At 39.0% G+C, this 20,609-nt stretch overlaps 1 long non-coding RNA gene across 4 annotated transcripts in view; it reads right to left on the reverse strand.

Annotated features, from left to right (window-relative positions):
- Nucleotides 1-892: 892 nt before the first annotated feature.
- Nucleotides 893-20,609, reverse strand: part of LOC125182550 (uncharacterized) — a 77,544-nt gene continuing 57,827 nt past the window's right edge. For all 4 annotated transcript variants that reach the window (XR_010829705.1, XR_007162565.2, XR_007162566.2 and 1 more), the window contains one exon: nucleotides 893-1,282. This is a non-coding gene — a long non-coding RNA (uncharacterized lncRNA). The remainder of the gene's footprint in view (nucleotides 1,283-20,609) is intronic.

Raw genomic sequence — 20,609 nt, forward strand, 5'->3', positions numbered from 1 at the left:
ATTCTGCTGCATGCTTGCAGCATTAGACATGGTCAGCTGAAGTGTCTTCCTCTTCTCCACATTATCATCCCGAAAAGCATAGTTAAAATCTAATGACAAGCATTAATGGATTTTCATGTTTGATAATGTTATTTTTCATTGTTTAAATTTTTTATACAGATCACATTGACATATCTGATATATGGCATTTTAACTTAGCCATAAGTGAACTGGCTTCTGCTGCAATTACAGGCATTATTTTTTTAAGTTGGTTAATGACTGTACATAATAGTATTGCATGTAAAAGGTAAAACTCAAAGAGACAAAGAAAATGCAGCTATTAGGATTCTGGAACATTCCCTTCCACAGGAAATTCATATCATAATGTGGCCAGTATTTATTTACTTTACAGATAATTGGCACTCATTGGCAAGTGCTGGGAACAAAAGCACTGTGGGCCAGATTCTGACCCTGTGTGCTTCTCTATGTATATGTACAAAGAGAGGAAGAGGGAATAATTTCATCCTGGGGAAGCAAGATCTTTAGAGAGAGGGATTATCCTTTCTGAAGTCAGATGCTATGTCTGGGGAAGGCAGAGAGGCTCCCAAGCCCACAGTGTCTTTCTCAGCTAATCCTGCTTCCCTGGAATCATTTGGTGAGCACAGGTATAGCAGCGTGAAATAAACTGATGCTGATGGGGCTGTGTCAGTGCATTCACATTGTAAATGAGATCAGCATCAGGTTGTTTCTTTACTAAAAAAATTGTTTTAGTACCCATCCAAAATTAACACGTATTTCCCTTTCCTCAAAAATGCTCCCCTTCATATTCTACTCTACAGGTGCTCAGAAAACTACATTTAACTGTAATGGTGATGGGGAGAAACTCGTTCCTGTTGGCAAAAGCCCTCAGCCCTGTCCTGTTTTTTGCAAGTGAAGGGGGTTAACGATAGGTCTTGCATCCAACTTGTTAGTGGGCAGCAGAGCTCTGTAAAGCACATCATTTCTATTGCAATAATGCCTGGCCTTCCAGCTTAGCTCTTCACTTTCTTGAAATGTAAAGGACATTGGCTATGGTAAAGTGTGGGGGAGGGATGTTCTCTGCAGAAAATACTTCAGGGGACTCAGCCATGTGGATTGAACTTTACCTGGAAGCTGCATTAAACTTTTCCAAGGCCTCTGGGGTTCAAAAAAATGTAGGATGCTGTCACATTAATTAAGTATCTGGGTCTTGACAGAAGGTCCATCAGCTGTAACTTTGAAGGCCACAGATACGATGATGGAAGTATAAAAGCAGCCCACAGACCTGTGAATGGCAATGCATTACTTTAAAAAGATTGATATATTGTCACTGTAACACCTACCAGTAAGAGGAACTAATCTGCCAGAGGTTTTTCAGCATTCAGTTATCGAGTTTCTCCTATAGTGACTCTTGCTACTGAAACTGAATTATGTGGCTATAGGCATCGTGCAATGTGCTTTTTCCCAGCATACAGAGCAATGTATAGGTAATTGCTTTCAGCAGCTCACATTGGTGTCAGTAAGTGGCAATTTTATTGAAAATTACAGGATTTCTGTGGTTGCACCCAAAATTGGGGGTTGAGACTACATGAACTGGATGTTATAGAAGGCTTTATAGTTAATACCAGCATCATTTTTTTCTTGATTTCTCAAGTGTGACCTCTTATAAATAAACATCATATTGTCTACAAATAAGGCTGGGGTGTGGCATAGTCCAATAGGTAGAAAAAACAGACTGTTCACTTGACGGCTACATTTCTGGAACCTCAGGGATGTGACGAGTTTTTAGGTTTTTCTCCCATTTGCAGAAGGAAGTTAATTTTATAAATGACACGTCTCTTGGCACGACCTGGTGATCACACACACTCATGGTTAAAGAGCTTTCACCTCCCACCTGAAGATCTTTGACCCAGGTGAGAAGCAACAGCAGAGCAGGCACCTGCTGCTAATCAGCACCACTGTGAAGGCGACGGTAAGTTATTCTGTTATTCTTCATATGCCATCTGCACGGTACCTCGTTTTCGGCAGAGATGTGAACTAACCCATTTCCTTTACGTTGTGCCTGATAAGCACCAGTACTGTCCATTTTGATATACCTGCTGGCATGGGGGGGAATTAGCCACCAGGCAAAAACTTATTTCTATGCAAGGTTAACAGGAGATAGGGGCCTGCCTGGTCAGAGTGCTGGAATTTTAATTCCAGCAGTTTAAACATAGAGCCAATGCACTAAAAAGTACCTCAGAAAAGCTACAAGTATGCAGACCAGAAGAACTACTAGCCTCACCAATTGCACTTTCTGCAGTGGGGCTGGCACATTGCAACAGTCATTCACTGTCCCAGACTTCAGCACTGTAGGCAATGCAAGTGGGGAAAAAGGCAGACATGCAGAGGCTTGTGTGTGGTTATTAGTGCAAATACCAACACGTGTAGTTAATAGTGCAGGTATAACATCGAGAGCTTGGCAGACTGATCTCTCAGCTCAGCTATTGAACCATACCACCTCACATCGAGTCACGGTCCTTCAAAAGCAAGCTACTACATTACCCCAGTACAGCTAATTTTACAGCAGAGGAAAAAATGATCAATGTCTCTTCACTTCTGCTTCACTTTGTAAACAAAGCACATCAGCAGTGCTGTGTGATGGAAAACTGTGACCTCCAGGTGGACTCAGGGTGTTTTCTCCGTCAGAAATACTGGGTCACTAGAGCTGCCCTTCTCCATAATTCCATTTAATTTAGTTATTTCCCTTCTAGAGCAGAAACACCTCAAGGCACCACATGCTACAAGTTACCAATGGACGTTTTACAGCACCATGGCCTCTTAGAGATTTCCAGTGGTTAGCATGAGCGGAAAGAATCTGGAACAAGAGAAATCAGATCCCAGATTTGGCACATGCCTTTCTCTTAGCATTCGTGCATCGATCCCTGGAACGCTTTCTGAAACCAGAAGCTCTTGCTGAATATTTGGTTATCATCAGTTCTCCACCCATCCACACCCTCAAACTTCTTAATGCTGTAGGGATAAGAGGTTGTTACACTACCTACAGAAAATGACAGCATAATAGTGGTGCTATATAAAACTCTCAAATACATGTATATTTCAATTTATTATAAGTGTTCCATCTGGAATATCATAACACACTATTTACTGCTGCTTCTATATTTAAAACTGATAGGCTACACTTAAAGCAGCTGTTAAGATAATAACCAATGGGAGACAGATTGATATATAACTTAATATGCTAGTCTTTTAAAAGCTCTTAAAATAGTCCAATCCTATTACAGCTTCAAGGTTTACATATGTGCAGCCTTACAATTTCTAGGGCAAATTTCTTATAACTTGCTGTGCCTTTAAAACCCAAGCTATCACCCAAGACAGTCTATTCTAGGAATACTGTGTTTGCCAAATACCCAAATTCGTAAAGAAAAATAAGTTGTCTTTAAAAATCTAACAACAAACCACAAGTTCCACGTATGTTTTTACAGCAGCTCTAAAACTATTCCTCCTTTCCCTTTTCCTTTCTACCCTTTTTAAATCGAAACACTTAGGCTTCATTGCTGGGCTTGATTTTTCACTCACACTTGCAATGAAAACCTGCTGAAGTCAAGCCATCACAGAAATGCAGCCCAAGCCCCATGATTTCTGGCTCCAATGTATAATTCTGTCATCGTTCTTTTCTCAGGGCACTCATCTCCTTTCAAAAACCAAAGATGGGGCAAAAATGTCATGCTGTTATGAACCAGATGACAATCATACGGGCATATATTTATAGATTTGTTGTCTGGAAGACACCTGGAGTCATCACCTCTGCTCCATGCAACCAGGACCTCAGCTAATGTACAGAGGAACAGCACTAAGGAAAACCAACACCACCACCACCTTTGTCCATGATGCTCCAACAAGAAGCATGAGGCTTCAAATGGTAGAAATGGAAATAGATTTGACTGTAGGAAATGATGGAATCAATGTTATTGTATCAGGAGGTTTTAAAGAACAAGGTAGCTAAACAGTGACTTGCTGACAATGACTCTTGCACTCCATGGCTTTGGCATATCTGGTAGTGCTCAAGGGCAGGGGACTGACTACGCAGCCTTTTGAACTCTCTATCACTCCTATGTTCAGATGTGACAGGGAATTTAACCCTTGACTGCATGATAAGGTGAAATGGAAAACTGGAGATGATCAGATGCTCAAAGATAACAGTCCATATGCACTTTCTTACCCCACGGCTCCCTCCTCTACAATTGCTCATCTCTTGTTCCCCTACCCTCTTCCCTCACCTGCAGCACCTGATTTTCAGATGCTCTGGTCACTGACTTACACCTCCGGGTTGATCTGGAGCAGCCAACATCCAGCACTCAGATTTCTGATGAGATTGGCTTAAATGGAGTCACTTCTCTGGCGATGAAACCGAGAGCAGATTTTTCAGCCCTTTCTCTCTCACACCCTCTTTTTCTCACCACTCATCCCCCTCCTGCTTTAGGGTGCTTTAATGTGATAAGGTGCTATACACAGTTAGTCTAAGCTGCTGTTTTAGAACGGTTAGTGAGAGCGAGCTAACACATGTGCACTGTGTGTACATATTTTATTATTACCTTTCTAGCACATTCAAGTCTGTCAAAGGAAGTATGGCTTTATTTTGCAGTTTTCTGTTATATTTAATGTTTTACACTTTGGGAATGTTTTATAAGTAGGGCATAAGTTGTAGGAGCAATGGAATTCATATCAGATACGTAGTCTAACTCTGAGTCCCTTATTAACTTTTTCATCTCCCTGCAGAAGTAGTTTCTGTCCATATTTTTATTTCAGCTGGGCTGAGTGGGAGAAAGAACTCTAAGGGAGGTCTTAGCAGATGGTTGTCACAAACTGCATACGGCAATTGAGAATTAGTGTGCAAGCATATGCAACCTGGTACAGTATGAAACATTCCAGCATATGAACACTGAAGTAAATCAAGCTTGGACAGGATTTTTTTTTTTATTATGAAAATTAGAATTTAGTTTTTCTTCTGCACATATGGATCTCAGTGTTTTTCAACATATGGGGCCAAACTCTGGACTTAAGCATGACTCCTTGGAAATTTAGGTAGTTAAACTCAGTATGAATTTGATTCACTAAGTTTAATATAAAAGTAAAATATGAACAAATACAAGCACAACCACTGTATATATATTTATATGTGTATCTATAAAACACCTAATTTTATCTTGTTTCCCCCGTTCCACACATTCTCTAAATAATCTGCGACAGAAACCTACTGAAGAAACGAATGGAGAAGAAAGGTGGTTCTGAGAATAATAGCTTGGGTACATATGTTGTTGTTTTGTTTTGTTTTGTTTTGTTTTCCTGTACAGAAGGAACCCCATTTCTGAAAAAAAATAAAAATAAATAAAAATAAATAAATAAATGACTGGAACTGGAAAATATCAAGTGGAGGAGCAAACATGGCTTTGTAGGTCATGCTTTGAATGAGCAGGAGGAAGGTTTCTGTTACCCTGCTTTGAGATGCGAGTGTTTGAGCAGGTCTCTGTCCAAGCAGGGGTTTGGGGAGCATCTGATCCCCTGTGCCCTAGTTCCAGGCTGCAGGGGTGACCCTGCTCCAGGCTGGTGTCACCCACCTCCCCTCACCTCCTTCCCTGTTGTCCTTTCTGCGTTTGAGGAGCTCAGGGAGGGAGCAGGGGAGGGATTTCGGGAGCTGGTTTTGCTGTGAGAGAGGCTCCTGGAAAATATGCCTCGGTGTTTCCTTAACCTTCCCGCTTGCCCTTCTCGCTAAGTTATGGCGGAAAAATAGAACTGAAACTGAGAGAGGGGAAAGAATGCAAATACTGGCACACAAGGAAATAGTGAATTACATATTGGTCGACCAAAACACAAATCAACTCAAAACTACAGGAGTCCACCAACATGCACATAAATCATTTATAACGATAATCCAAGGCTAGGTCCAAATCTCATTAAAGTATATGAATCCTTAATCTATTTTGGCAAAAAAGAGCCAATACACATTTTTTCTTTTTATCATAAATTACAGTTCTGTGGCACTGTGCAAATATTACCAAGCTGTAAGACAGCTGTGCTCCATTAAAATGTGTAATGGTCGCTGATTTCTTACAGCACATGGTCATCAGGCTGAATCTACAGCCAGTAATTAGGAAGATGAAATGTTTAATTGTGCCTTAATTTTGATAAAATTTATCTGTCACACATCCCGTAGTCAGGCAGTATGCTCACAAATCAATGTCATCAGGCCCAAGCAAGAACTGAAGCACCACACTCTTGTTCCTGACAGATTCATTTGAATATCAAACTGCTCTGGATAAGCCACCAGGCTAGCAAAACAAGTAAAACTTTCCTGATGAGCATGGCTTCTGTGACATATGTCTCACCACCTATGCTAAAAGACACAGAGGTCAAAGCAAAAGGCAGCTACCTTCCTTTCAGCTCTTGCCCAGCAAGTTCCCTGATCGTAGTAGTAGGCTTGAAAAGAAAAAAGATTAAAAAAGAAAAGAAAGAAAAATACTTCTCACTGACTATTCAAAGCCCCCATAGGCCTGGGGAGCAGTCAGGCCAGGCAATGGCTTTCATTCCTTTCTTTCCCCCCTCCTATTTGTTCTCCTGCTGAAAAACCATGCGAGGCAAAGCCAGTGTCCATTGTGTAGGCGAGATGCAATCACTCACTTCCCTGCTGGCAGTACAGCAGTGCACATTACAGCAACCAGTCATGTGCAGATTATTACCACACATATGCATTATTTTTTTTTATTTTTTTTCCCCCACACCAGAGTCCACATGGTGTGTCAAAATGGTAGAGCACTGCCTGAATAGTACCCAGTTCCATTTTAAAAAGTGCATGCTTTGCTTTTAGTACATCCAAATATGGGTCCCATTTTGTTCATGAATGACTTTTTTCCTTTCTTTCTCATTGCTTTTGTATCAGTCTAACAGGAACAGTTACCCAAGACAGACTGAATACTTTACCATGATGGTAGGCAGACTGGCCTCTGCTCAATAATGCTTCTTAATTGTTTTCAAAGTGCCATTGTTGATATTGTCCATCTGTCCTGTTGGAAGATGCTGTAGCACCCTAGCTACAGGGACTGAACCCAGCAGTTCTGGCTTAACAAACATAGGTCTTCCCCTGTTTGGGAAAAAAAAACACCAGTGCCCATAACTTCAAATGCTGTAGCTGATCCAGACGCATCAGCACATGGTCCAGACAGACAGGGGGAAGGCAGGATAGCACTGGTCATCCTATGGGTCACAGTGCAACAGAAGCTACATAGGGACCTTGGTGTCATCAGTGAGAGCAGTAGTTATAATCACACTGATTTGGTATAACGCCACACCAAGACTCAAGTATTGGATGTTTTTGTGTTTGGAAAGGCTTACTCTTCCAAGAGTGTGTTCATTGGACCAAACCTATTGGTGCTGGGAATCAGTTTTCCCTTTGCATCTACTGAAAGATCAGTATGGCTGTGTCCCAGCAGAAAGCAAGTATCCCACTTTTGTTCCCCTAAATAATACCCCTGTACACATAGTCACATATTCTGCACACAGCTGTAAAGAAGAAGAGAAAGCTTAATGAAAAGGCAACAAAAAGGCTACTTGGCAGCATCTGCAATTCTCACTTTTCTGATAACCAACTCAGAGAAACAAAAACTTTGGATTATATTGTCTGCTTTTAAGCCAGAGGACTGAGTATACTGGGATGCTTACTAGTCTCGTTTTGGTTACGAAATAGTCAGGTGTCCATCCTAATTTTTTAAATCTGAGAACAGGTTTTGATAGCCCTTTCCATGAGGTCCTGTTAACCTACCCGCTTATTATATTATTGCCTTTTCAGTTTTCCTACTGTTGCTACTCTAGATCCCAGAAGAACCTCTGGAATGATTGCAGCTGGGCTTGTCCCATGAAACCTTCTTCCCGTCTGTTTAACCTTCACATGACCTTGATCTGACATAGTTCAAATAGTTGAGGGACTAGAAAGTCAGCATCTATGTGGCAGCAGATGTAAATCTCTGTATGCATATGCTTGTGTCTTGTTTCTAATAATCTTGCTGTTGTATTTCTTCCGTGAATATAAAACATATATTTTGTATCTATGAGCTATCTGAGACTGTCTCAGACTTAATCTGAAGCATGCAGTATATCTGAAAAGAGTGATTTTTACCTCCATTCTACATTTCTCTTATTCTTTTCTTGATTTTCACCTACAATCAAATGCCGGCTTTAGTAAATATTGGAGGATCACAGACCTGGAGTCTGTTTTCTTCAACAACATCTCCTGTAACATTTTGATTTAATTACCCAACAACAAAAAACAATAAAGAGATAATCAGATTTGAAATCTAAGAATCTTTGAAAATCGTTTGGCTGCTGTGAACAGACCAGTTGTTGGTTTTTGAGTTTTGTATATTTTTTCATTTAAATACATATATGCAGATAGACACTAACTGTATCTTTCAGAGACAACTACCTGCCAGCCCTTCAGAATTGAAGGTGTTCACTATTACATACCCCTGTTTAGAGCATAAGTATAGTAAACTCTATAGTTTAGAGCATGTCAGAACATACTCTAAAGAAGAGTATGTTTAGAGTAACATTTAACATTACTCTAAAAGGATCACAGAAACTTGAGATAGTGCAGAACTGTTGCTTGTTCTCCACTGTCATAGTTCTAGCGCAGTTCCATGGCTTGCATGTACTGACCAGGGATTTGACAGTTTCAACTTCACAGCACTAAAACCCTGAAAACCCACCTCTCGTATTGTATCACTTGCTGCAAACAGCCAGAATTTATATATTCATCTGTAATTTATTCTTCCTTTTGAGTTTATTTCTTGCACAGTGTTAACATAGGAGAATCTGCTCACCATCCTATCCTGTTTTTTTTTAAATTATTTTTATTATTTATTTATTTGTTTGCTTGTTTTATGAGGTGCTGTTTGTAATGTACGTAGAATGTTGTAATGTTAAAAGAATGTCTATGTTTTATGCTGAATCATCACAGTTTGGGTTTCTCTGGAATCTGTGCATTATAGCTGCTTGCATCAAGTAGAAAGCTCCCCCATTTTCATTTATCTTATAACAGTGAGACTTCAAAATCTTGTCAAAAATATCACGGGTGACAAAAAGGCATAAAACTACCTGATAATGTTATCTTCATCATAAACCTGGGAATTCTGTCTGCAAAAACCAACAATAATCAAAGTATGCAATCTAGCTAAGCTCACCAGCTTCTTCTATCCTGGATAAAAATAAAAGTGCAAAAATGCTGAATTTGTGCCTCTAGCATGTTCAGAAATTTTGACATAAACAACATGAATGTACTAAAACAGTTGATTGATGTCAAAATGGTTGGACAGATAGGCAGGATTTTTAACAATGGAAAAAATTCTGAGCTCAACCATTCTGTCTTTTTTGATTTTAGTATTACTGTTATACATCATTTCAATATATCCCTTCATCCCTCGTGACAGAACATGCTTAACAAACATTAGTTTGGAGTAAGTGTGGGATCTTCAATTTTAAGTGTGGCAAAGGAAGGCAGGAGATATTTCATCACAGCTTTCATTTCATCAGCCTCTTCTGAAATGTTCTCACTCTCTTTCATTTCTTCTTATATTTCACAACAGTTCTGGTGGCTGTAATAAAAAGGTTTCTTATCTTTTTGAATCATTTTTCAGTTTAGTTCAGTTTGGTTTCTGTTCTTTGATGTTAATGAGATTACAGATTTTAACAGTGATTATGACAGTGTTAGCAGCCTGTAATCTGTCAAATCCCTCAGAAGTCTGTTTTAGCTATATTTCTATAATTGTCTGGTTTACATATTTACTTGGTTAATTGTATGAAATTAGTGCCTCCTTGTAACATCTCAAGAGACAAAGCTTGCAATCAAAATCTTTTTCATTACCAACTCAAATTTCAAGATCTTTGAAGCAGTCAAGCATAAAGTTATAAATTTCTTCTAAGGCAGTCAAACATGCAGATAACTATGCTGTTAAAGTTAGTGTTATCATATGATAGTCCTTCTTTTTTTCCATTTTCAACTCAAAATATTCAAAGTCTGTGGTAGTTTCTTCATGGACCTTCTAGATCTACCTAAGTGATCTATAGCTGTTACCTCAATGTAACATAATAGCACAGAGGTAGTAGTCACAGTATTTTCACAAAATCTTTTATTGTCTGAGGAGTTACAAAGAATTTTTGATATTTATTTATATTACAGAAGCTACCTGCACAGACAATGAAAGATGGGTGCCTGTATCAGACAGCTTACAGCCTGGATTTCTTAGGAGATGAAATAGATGATGGAAAGAGACAAATAGGTGCAGGTAAGTGAGGGATAAAAGAGGAGGAAATGAAAAAATAAAAATGTTTTGCCCTGTAAAAAATAGACTCCTCTCCCTCTGTTTAGTCATTGTCAACTGGCATTCTTCTACTGACACTGTGTTAAAAACCAATTGTAAATATGAATTTACAGGAGCATAAAATGGCAGATTTCTAAATTTAGACAGAAGATTTTTCCTAAGCATAATGAGAAAATTTTGAAATAATGAAGCAATTTTTTTTTTTTTAGACAACAGGATAGTTTTCAACCCAATATTCTGATTATCCCTCCAAACCCCTAAGTATGAATTCCTTCTGAGAGCTTCTGACTAAAAAAAAAAAAAGAGGTATTGTACTGGGCTGGCCTGGTTTAATATGTGTCCATCAGTCTAGCTTGTTCATTATGTCTCTTTTCTCTGTCTTTTTCTCCAGTCTTATAACTGGCAGAATATGAGAACACTTCCATTCCATATGGAGGTCCTTTAAGCTCAATGTGGTGCCAGTGGACACTGCAAGCTGCCTTAGACACCACCCATGCAGAAACACCACAGGACTATCTATAAACCTGTAATGTTAAGAATTAATGCTCACCTAATTTTTGTTTGAAAAAGGGAGTAGCATGATGCTAACCTGTCCTCACTGATCTTCAGATGTTAAAAATATGCATGCTTATCATCAACAGCATAACATTATACACACTTACATTTCACATGGCAATAACTGAACCAAAAAAAGTCATTAGGATTCACCATATGTGTTTTAAAAGTTTGACAATTTCTGTAAATGAGTGTATGAGAAATTATAAGTATCACCGCCAATATCATGGTTATTCTCTGTAATAGTGCATTGTCTTACTGAAACACTAATGGAAGGAAAACTGTGAAACTTTAATCCTTATCTTCCGGGGGTCTCTTTAAACAGTTTTGTATAAGACCTCAGAAAATCAAGGGGCTAGTAGAATGAGGATTAAAATGTACAGGTGTGGCTGCGAGGGGAGGAAAGAACACCAAAATTATTTAGGAAAAGAATGCGATATTTGCTTTACATAATTTAGTCATTCTGCAATAGTTTTTTAATATGTTTTCCTTATCCATATTCTGTGATCATTGCTTTAGATATAAGAATACTAGGCTAGCACCTGAAAGAAGCTAGTTATAATTAACCTCTTCTATGTCAACGAATTTTTTACTCATCTACTCAGAGAGAAGGAATAATGCAATGTAATTAGAAGACCATGGCACCCTCACAGAAGGAAAAGGTGTTTCAAACAATTTGCAATTACACAAACAACTTTTGCTGTATACTACATCAGCACACAGCATTTCATGCAGTGAACAAATCTAGAAAGCATTAACTACTTTGAGGAAGAAAAAAAAACATAAGAAAAGTGAAGTCTGTTGAATACATTTTCAACATAAACAATTCATCCATCTCTATTGAGACTTATTTCTTAGCACCCTGCTTTAGGAGGCTACAAGCCAGTACTTGGTTGTAGTCCAACAACATCTCACATCCCTCAGGCAGATGACTTTACGTTATAATAAATTAATATATTTTAAAACAAAAGCCCCACACGATCCTTCAAAAATCTCTGTCAAACAAGGTGCCCTTATTCCTACAACAGTGTTTGTAGCCTGGCACATGAAGGTGAAGGGAATGCTATTTTTAAAGAACATACTTATATTCAGGATTTTCTTGATTATCAGCACCTGGCACAAACCCAAATATCTGAAAGCTGCTTCTTTAGAAAAATGGGCTCCACAGTACTGACAGTGGGAACAAAGCCTCATCTCCAGCCTGCATAACTCTGTGTCCATCTGGACCAGGGCCACAGCGGTGAGTGACGGGGGTTAATGGAGGAGTGGGCGCAGCCTACAGGTCCTCACTCCAGTGAGCCTGTGGTAACACACCTCGGCAGAAGAAGCTCTGCTTGGGCCAGCCAGTCAGCCTCTCTGCAATTGTATGGGCTACATACCATAACGCCACAAGCTGCCATGCCATTGCCTTGACCGCTCTTCCATGGAAACACATGCCTGCGCCCTGCCACGCCTCTGCTCTGGAGTTTTACCCTGACCATTCAAGGGGGTGGCGGGTTTGTCCTAGAAAAGGACAAAAAAAACCTCAGACTTGTTGGACTGCTTGTTACCAGCCATAAGGACTGAAAATAAGCGGATAAATGCAGACCTCATGGAAGCCGCTCCATGGTTTCAATAAAACATTATTCAACTTATGCATCTTAAGACAGGTTCAGCATCTAAATTCTTAATCTGCCATGCCAATGCAACATTTTTCTCCCCAGCAGTGCACTGGGGACTTGCACGCCTCCATCATACAATCCCAGCATTGCTTTCAGGGAGCACTGTTAGCCTCGTCATATGTGCAGTAATTGGCTTTTGTTTGAGCTACTTGGACCAGAAAAAAAAAGAAAAAAAACCCTTCTCCTGTGCTGACCCTGGGCGCCAGCCATATTGAAGAATGAAGGGTTGTTGGCCTGCGGTGCCAACATACTCCACCTTCACGGGGAGGCCGTGCCCCTCACGCTCCAGCAATGCCAGACGGCGCTCAGATGAGGCGGGCTGGGTCTGGCAGGTGGCAGCACAGGAGGTAGTAAGTGAGAGCAGCACAGCATAACTAGCTGTAGCATAGCCGCAGAATAATATCCTCGTGTCCTCGAAACTGTAGGAGTGTTTTTGACTTTGACTGCTTCCAATATCTGACAAATATGAGATCATGGCTCCTGGCAGAAAAAGGGCAAATTCATAGCCGTGCCAACAAGGCTGCCAGTGGTGGGAGGAGGTGTCACCCACCCTATCTCAACAGGTAGTCCCTTGACTTCATACCAGCAGCACCTCCTCCTCTCTGTGCTACCCCAAAGCATTTTATATTCACCTGATCTACACCCATGCAAACCAGTGTCTCCCACAAAGGGATACTTCCTTGGACAAATCTCCCTTTCTTTTGAAATGGGAAGAGCAGTGTGGCATATTAAGTCCCAGGTTGGCTTTGTTTGCTGCTTTATGCACTCTTTGTTCTCAAAATATGTTGCTTCTAAGGAGCACATATCTGGGGAAGCATGCAAGCAAAAATTGAAATGTGAGAGCAAAGGCAGACGAGTTTATAAGCATTGGGCCCAAACACAGCTAGATAACTTCACTGTGCAATAAAGGTCCATGAATAATTGATTTCACTAGCTGAAATGAAGATTGGTTTTTGAAAAGCTTTTTTTGGTACCAAAAATAGAAATACTCTGGACTGAAAATGTCACAGTGCACACATTTTACCAAAATCATCCTCCAAAACATGCACAAACCCCCAGGTTTCCAACAATGAGTATTTCAGTACCTAACTCTTTTTGCCAGAAAATCCTTGCCTCTGCCAGCTAGTTTAAGGGAGAGCAAGTCTGAAGCAGAGGTTTGCACCGTGGAGGCTCTATCTGTCCCATAGGTAGCCGTGGCTGTGACTTACAGGTGAGTGTGCCAGAAGGTAAGATTAAGCAAATGGCCCTAAACTTCAGCGACACATATTGTTCTGTTGGATGCATGCCCAAAACCAAAGGGGAATATGTGTGTGTGTGTAAAAAATGTTGCAAATTAATCTAATTATGATGATATTTACATTCTTTCTGGGTGGCCAGTAGAAAATAGGGATTATATGAATTTCTCAGATATAGGGAAAATGTAGTCATGAATTGTGTTTTACAAGTCCTCCAGACCAATTTGGCCTTTCACTTGGCTAAGCAATTTGGCCAACATAGTTGTGAGATGCTGAGGAACAAGCAGCATGGTCAAAAATGTACAGGTTGAGTAATAGCGCAGTGAATGAGACATCCTGTTTACATCAGGCAGCAGGGAAGGGCATTGGCCAGTGAGGATTTGTGGGCACTCCTATATACAGTCACTGAACCAAATGAGTGGTCTGAAGGGTCTTTCATCCTGTAATTTGGCATCTAGAGCAGAGACAAAATGACATTGATTGAAAAAGCTAATTTCTGGTTGGTTTTGGTGCAAAGAGTTCTCCCAGCAACAGAATCTGGTGCAGGCACAACAGACGGGGAGATGTCAATGAATGGTCACAAGATGTCAATATATGGCCCAGATGAATGTGATCCAGAGAATTTTGTTTTGTCCTGAAAAAATGCTTGTGAAACAGAGACTGGCTATTCTTTTCATGGTTATGCTGCTGATTGATTCTGCTTTCACTTGCAAGCCTCCATTGGTATTGGCTGTATTGTTATTTGCCTTTGAGGGCAGGTTTACCACCACGTCATTCTCTCCTCCTAACAATGGTTAGTCCTGAAACATTCAACAAACAAGTATTTTTCACTTTGAGGAAGCAACAGAGAGAGAATAGAAGAGGGGTAAACTGAAAAAAAAAAGACAAAATCAATTTGACCCAGCTATGTTGGAAAATGATCCAGATGTGAACAGCGCAGAAAAAAAAGGTTAAAGCCTGCAGAAGTTAGAGAGCTACTGTGCAGCTTTAAGCACACTTTTCTACACTTCTTGTACTTTATACTTCTCCCTTCTGAATCCTTCTGCTGGTAAGTTGTGTACATTGTTATCAACTTCTGTGTTACCATGGAGAGAAAGAGGCATAGGGAAAGAACAAATGCAAAAAGACAATGATAGAGAACAAAAACAAAAATCGCTGCTTTTAGGAAAAGACTTTGAAAGTACAATGGAATAACTCGGGAAAAAAGAAAAAAAAAAGTCTTCATTTTAATGGATAGTCGACACTGAAAAATATTTTCAAAGTAATGTCTTGGCAGAAAGGTATTTCTGAAGGAATTCATTGCAGCTATGGATTTATATGATTGTGGGTTTTACTAAACTACACTTATATTCTGGAGAAAGACTCTAAATAAGCACACAATGGTTCTCTGGGCCTTTTATCTCCAATAATTCTCAACTGAATTTCTTCAGTTCCTTAGCAAGAAGACACCAGGCATTTGTTGTCATTCTTAAATGTATTTTCTGCAAATGTAACCTCAGATCTAAAAAACAAACAAACAAACAAACAAAAAAGAACACACACACACACACACACACACAAAAACCACTATTAATATTCTGTCTGGTTTGAGAATTACCACACAGAACAAAAGATCTGAAAGGCACCATAAGTTTTCATTTACCTCTGTGCAATGCCACAAAATTCAGATAATTCAGAATGTAGGATGGAGGCAAGAATCCAATTTGCACTCGTACCTGTGTGAATATTTCAATGAGTATGAGAAGAAAGGCAAATAAAAATACAAAATGCACTCTTCTTTTTGCTAATATATCTATGATTCTGAATCCAAAGTAGACAAAGGTTTGATGATCAAGAAGGTTGACAATCTAGAATGAAATCAAGCTTTATGTTGCACTGACATTGTTAGGTCAGAAGTTTCTTTACTTCCCATAGGCGTCATGACTTGTCAGCATATTTACAAGTATTGGCAATTACTTGTATTTTGCCACAGATTTTGCACCGATAGCATTTTCTGTTTGAATCATTGCATTTGGTATAATAAATATTTTATTGGGAAATAAGTACTGTACATTTGACCAGAGGATTTTACTAAGGTTGGGCTTGATGAGTGTACATTGATTATCATGCCACACACTGGAGCTGATAGTTCTGGTCTGGTATTCGTTGAAGCACTACATTCATCGGGCGATGAAGCCCTGCAATAAAGAGAAACTAATGGAAGCAATTAGGAAGGAACACCTGTCGGTGGAAGACTGCAACCTCTACATTGACCATAGCCAGAAATTACTCCCAATTGTTATTCACAACAATGCAAGGCCTCTGGACTGTGAATGCAGGCAATGATGGACTGCAATAAAATTTGCAAATGAGTTTTCACATTGTCCAATAAAATTCTATGACTTTGTCAATCTGTGTTGACACAGACCAACACATGCCTAAACAATAAAATGATGTAACAAAGGCGCTAATCGCTATTGTTGGTGAAAAGTATCCTTGCACTTCTGAAAGACCTGGTTTCAAATTTTCCATTGGTCAAATAGGCTTGAGACTTTTGGCTTCCTCCTAATCTCTGGTGGAAGCCTAGCCTTACCAGGCAGGTTAGTTCTCCACTCAAGATCCAGAAACTTCATATCAAAGTTATTTGTAAGTCAATCAGAGCAGCAAAGTCATAAGCAAGATGCCTTTCTACACTGCATGGTTTTAGCCAGCAGATGACATTTTGCTAACTATCTATTTTACTTTTTACCTCTCTTGGAGACAGAAACTGTCCTCAAAAGGAGCAACATGTTTTGTTTTGTTTTTTTAAAGGACTAAGGGGACTGTTAGAAAGAGATATTCAGGTAAAGCATACACTTCCCGTCCAATCCCCAACAGAGCAGTAAGTATTTAACACAGTTTAATTCTTCAGCATTCCTTTTGAAAACAGGGAATTGGAGAGAAGAGAATGCAGCAACAATATTAGATAAGGAAGAAGGTGTGTGGGGAGAGAAGAAAAAGACATGCTAACAATGACATGTGGAGTGGCATTCCTGGACTCAGCACACTGTAGTGTATGTGAACCATGAAAGACCTCTGAATGGCAGATTTTCACATCTGTCAAATGTCCATGGTCTTAGACTGGTAGTAGGACCGGCATAAGACCACCAGGAGAAACCTGAGAAGTCATTCAAACTTTGCTTTTAAAACTGTTGTCACCAAAAATCTCATGGAAAAATAATCCTCCCAGTTTATAATTGTTTTTTATTTATTTATCTTTTATCTTTTTAAATTTATTTATCTTTTATAACAAAAAAAATTTATATCACAGTTGTTCTGGAGAACAACTCCCTTTGCCTTAAATATACTCTTCCTCACTGCTGGAATGTAACTGAATAAAACTACATATCTTTAAAAAGTCCAACCACTATACAAAGGTTTAATCGACAGACTTAATTTAACTCTGTAATGATGAGTTGATTCTCTTCAGGGTGTAATTTTCTGTTCTGTACAGACAGTAGATCCCAATATTTTCTGGTGCAACTGTTTACATACAGTAAGACAGAAATTTATATATAGAAACTGATTAATTAGAAATCCATTAAAAATATCAATTGTAAGAGTAATAAAAATAAAAATGACACTGTTTTTGCCTGAATAGAATCTGGCACACATATTTTCAACGTGCTTTTTAGAAGGCAGATAATTACAACTGCATTTCAGTCTCTCTCCTTCTTTCCCCATCTTCTTTTTTTTTTTTTATTTTTCAGGAATCAGACACAGAGGAGTTTGCTGCAGTGTGCTCAGAGTCTAAGATATTTTACAGGACCTTCCAATTAAGTAACTACTTCTGAGAATAGCTTTTACTTAACAAGTAGGAGCCATCAAAAAGAGGTCTAAGATAGTCTCCTCTAAATTATTTATTCAAAATTTAACAATGATTTGTAGCAGGAACATGAAGAGAATCCACCACATGCTCCTTACTCCCACTTCTAAGTAGTCAAAACTATGTGCATGAAAGTTTATAGGTCCATGGAAGAAAAAATTTCAGCAATGAAGAAGTCAAACAATGGATTTACTCTAGGTTCTATAACATAAGTAAACATGAGTACCTGTGACTCATCTGCATTTCTTTTTCTTTTGGAAAGTGAAAAATATTAGAAGGGAGATGAACGTTCCCCTCCTTTTGTGGAAATTTTATTTATATCTTGAGAGATAAGACAAGTGTACAAACAGTTGGGCATGAGTCAGTAGTGTATCTATCCAGCATCAAAGGTCAACCACATGCAGCACTGCATTGTTCAGTCTGGAGAACTTAACAGTGCACAGGGACAGCACAAAGGCCGCAGACAAGCTGCAGTAAGGGAAATTCCAGCAAGATATCAGGAAGCAAATGTTGCCTGTGAAGGAGAGCAAACACTGGAACATGATGCCTACAGAAGCTGTGGAACCTCCACCCTTGGAGATAGTCAGACAAGGTACCTGACACAAGTAGTCCAGTGTTGAGAAGGGTGTTGGACCAAATTAATTGGCCTTTAGTTCACTTCTTACCTAAACTGTTCTGTGCCTTTTTAGGAGTCTGAAAAACTACCTCTCAAGTTGCTGGAAAGAGGAAAGTTCTATCCCCACACTTTCAATAAAGCTTATTTTTAAAATTCAGTAACTTCACTTCTTCCTTGAGTCACTGTGAAACAAATGAAAATGTTGCATATGTTGGAGCAGCCTGCCTATAATCTATGGTCATGTCCAAAAAGTTTATTTTAGTTAGGAGAAAGATGAAGACAAAGCCCAACTACTCTCTGCTAATACTTGAAATAAAAAGAGGACTCAATATGAAGCAAGAAAAAAAACACAACAAAAAACAACTCTTTTTCCAGAAAGGGAGCTCTGTCACACTCTGGACATACAACCTAATTGTAAGACAATTATGAAAATGGTGCCCGATCACAGATAATGACATTCATGTTTAATGATAATTTCACTAAATGGGCTGGTTTTACCTTTGTTTTTCTCTGTTTTCCTTTAGAGAAATTCTGCTCATCAGCAAACAAGTATGCAAAATAGACAGATGAACTAATACAAGGCTGCATGGATGCTTTCTTTTTCATTGGTCAATAAACATCCAACAAATTTTAACACCTTAATATATCTTTAAAATATCAAGAACAATTTATGTTAAAGGCAGTTGTTTTGTCTGAATCAGATTGCTAACTATTCCCCCTGGGATTTTCTAGCATTGGCCTTATTCTGAAACATGCTTATTTTGTTTGGGATCTGATTTCTTTGTCTGAAAATGTGCTAATGGCCAGCATGGATGGGGCTATTCATCTAGAGGTTGTTGAATGTCATGTAAAAGCTTTGATCTTTCTTTGGCTTGGATCTTCATTGTCATAAACAGATTATGACAGAACGAAAATTAATACTTTCTTTTTAGGGTCACAGTCTGACAGGATTATTCACATTGAACAGTTCTTTGCTCTCTGAGTAATCTGTGAAAATGTAGAAAGTTTTAGTCTGTTCTCTTAATTGTTCTCCATAGGACAAGGTGTAAGGCTAGAGCTTGAGGTGGGATATCTGGCAATCAAAAGTAGCAAAGCACTCAAAGAAATCATTTAGAATGGAATTATTTGTGATTTGCTATATGCACAGACATCTTCCTGTACAAAAACGGCAAGAAGAACCTCACTAGATCCTTGAGGAATAACTGAAGCACTGAGATTTGATTTTAATCACATTTTCTTCAGTATTTACAGAAGCACATGTAGAATGCGAACTGATACAGAAGTTCTGTTAAAACTCTTTGGTGTTCAAGACAATAGTTATCAAACTTTTATTTTACTTTTCTACTAGTGAAAAGGAGTGGACAAGATATCAGAATAGACACAGAACTGGGAAGAGAGAATATGCAGAAAATCTCACCAAAAATAACTCTTAAATAGGAAAAGATAAATTACAATGCTAGCCCTAAAGAATAAAGAGATCTGGCAATGCTACAGGAAAGCAGCATCAGAGATGAATACTAGCAATCAAAACCAAAGATTTTCTGCTAAGTGTAAAATAAGGTTTTATTATCAATGTAACAAAGCTATAGTATTAGATTACATGTTAGATGTTAGCAGGAAACTCTTCACTCAGAGGATGGTGAGGCACAGCAATGGGTGGCCCAGAGGAGTTGGGGATGCATCATCTCTGGAGGTGTTCAAGGCCTGTCTGAATGGAGCTTTGGTCAAGCTGGTCTAGTGGGTGGCATCCCTGCCCGTGGCAGAGAGGTTGTGACTAGGTGGTCTTTAAGGCCCTTCCAACCTAAGCCATTCTACGATTTCATGATTTCTATGATTCTTTGATTTCTGTATTACAGTCCAGTGAGTACTCTGAGTTCAGTATACAAATTCATACCGCAGTACTTGTTTTCCATTTAAATGTCCTTAGTTCCTACACTGCATTTCTGAATTTATCTGGGTAATTATCAGGAATTATCTGAGAAGAGCTCACAATGCTGGTAAATCCCACCAAGTTCCTGATCAGAAAGTATTTACCAAGAGCTGGGTTAATCTCATCTGAGTATTATCCATATCTAAGTAGTCATTCTAGTCAATGGAGAGAATTCAGCTTTTCCAGGGCTCTTCAATGACTTCAGTGACTTCAGAGGGAGTCTATACAACTATACAAGATGAAGTGTCTGACTTTAAGGTGATTGAAGTATCTGCATATGTTAGTAAATATCCACCAAGAGCTATTCCAAAAAATTGTCACCCTAGCAGATGTAGCAAATCTAAAATCTGTTTCTAGAACAAAACTCAGCATATCATTAATATGGGGTCATTAATACAATA

Source organism: Anser cygnoides, chromosome 2 (assembly GCF_040182565.1).
Source record: "Anser cygnoides isolate HZ-2024a breed goose chromosome 2, Taihu_goose_T2T_genome, whole genome shotgun sequence".
NCBI classification, from domain to species: domain Eukaryota; kingdom Metazoa; phylum Chordata; class Aves; order Anseriformes; family Anatidae; genus Anser; species Anser cygnoides.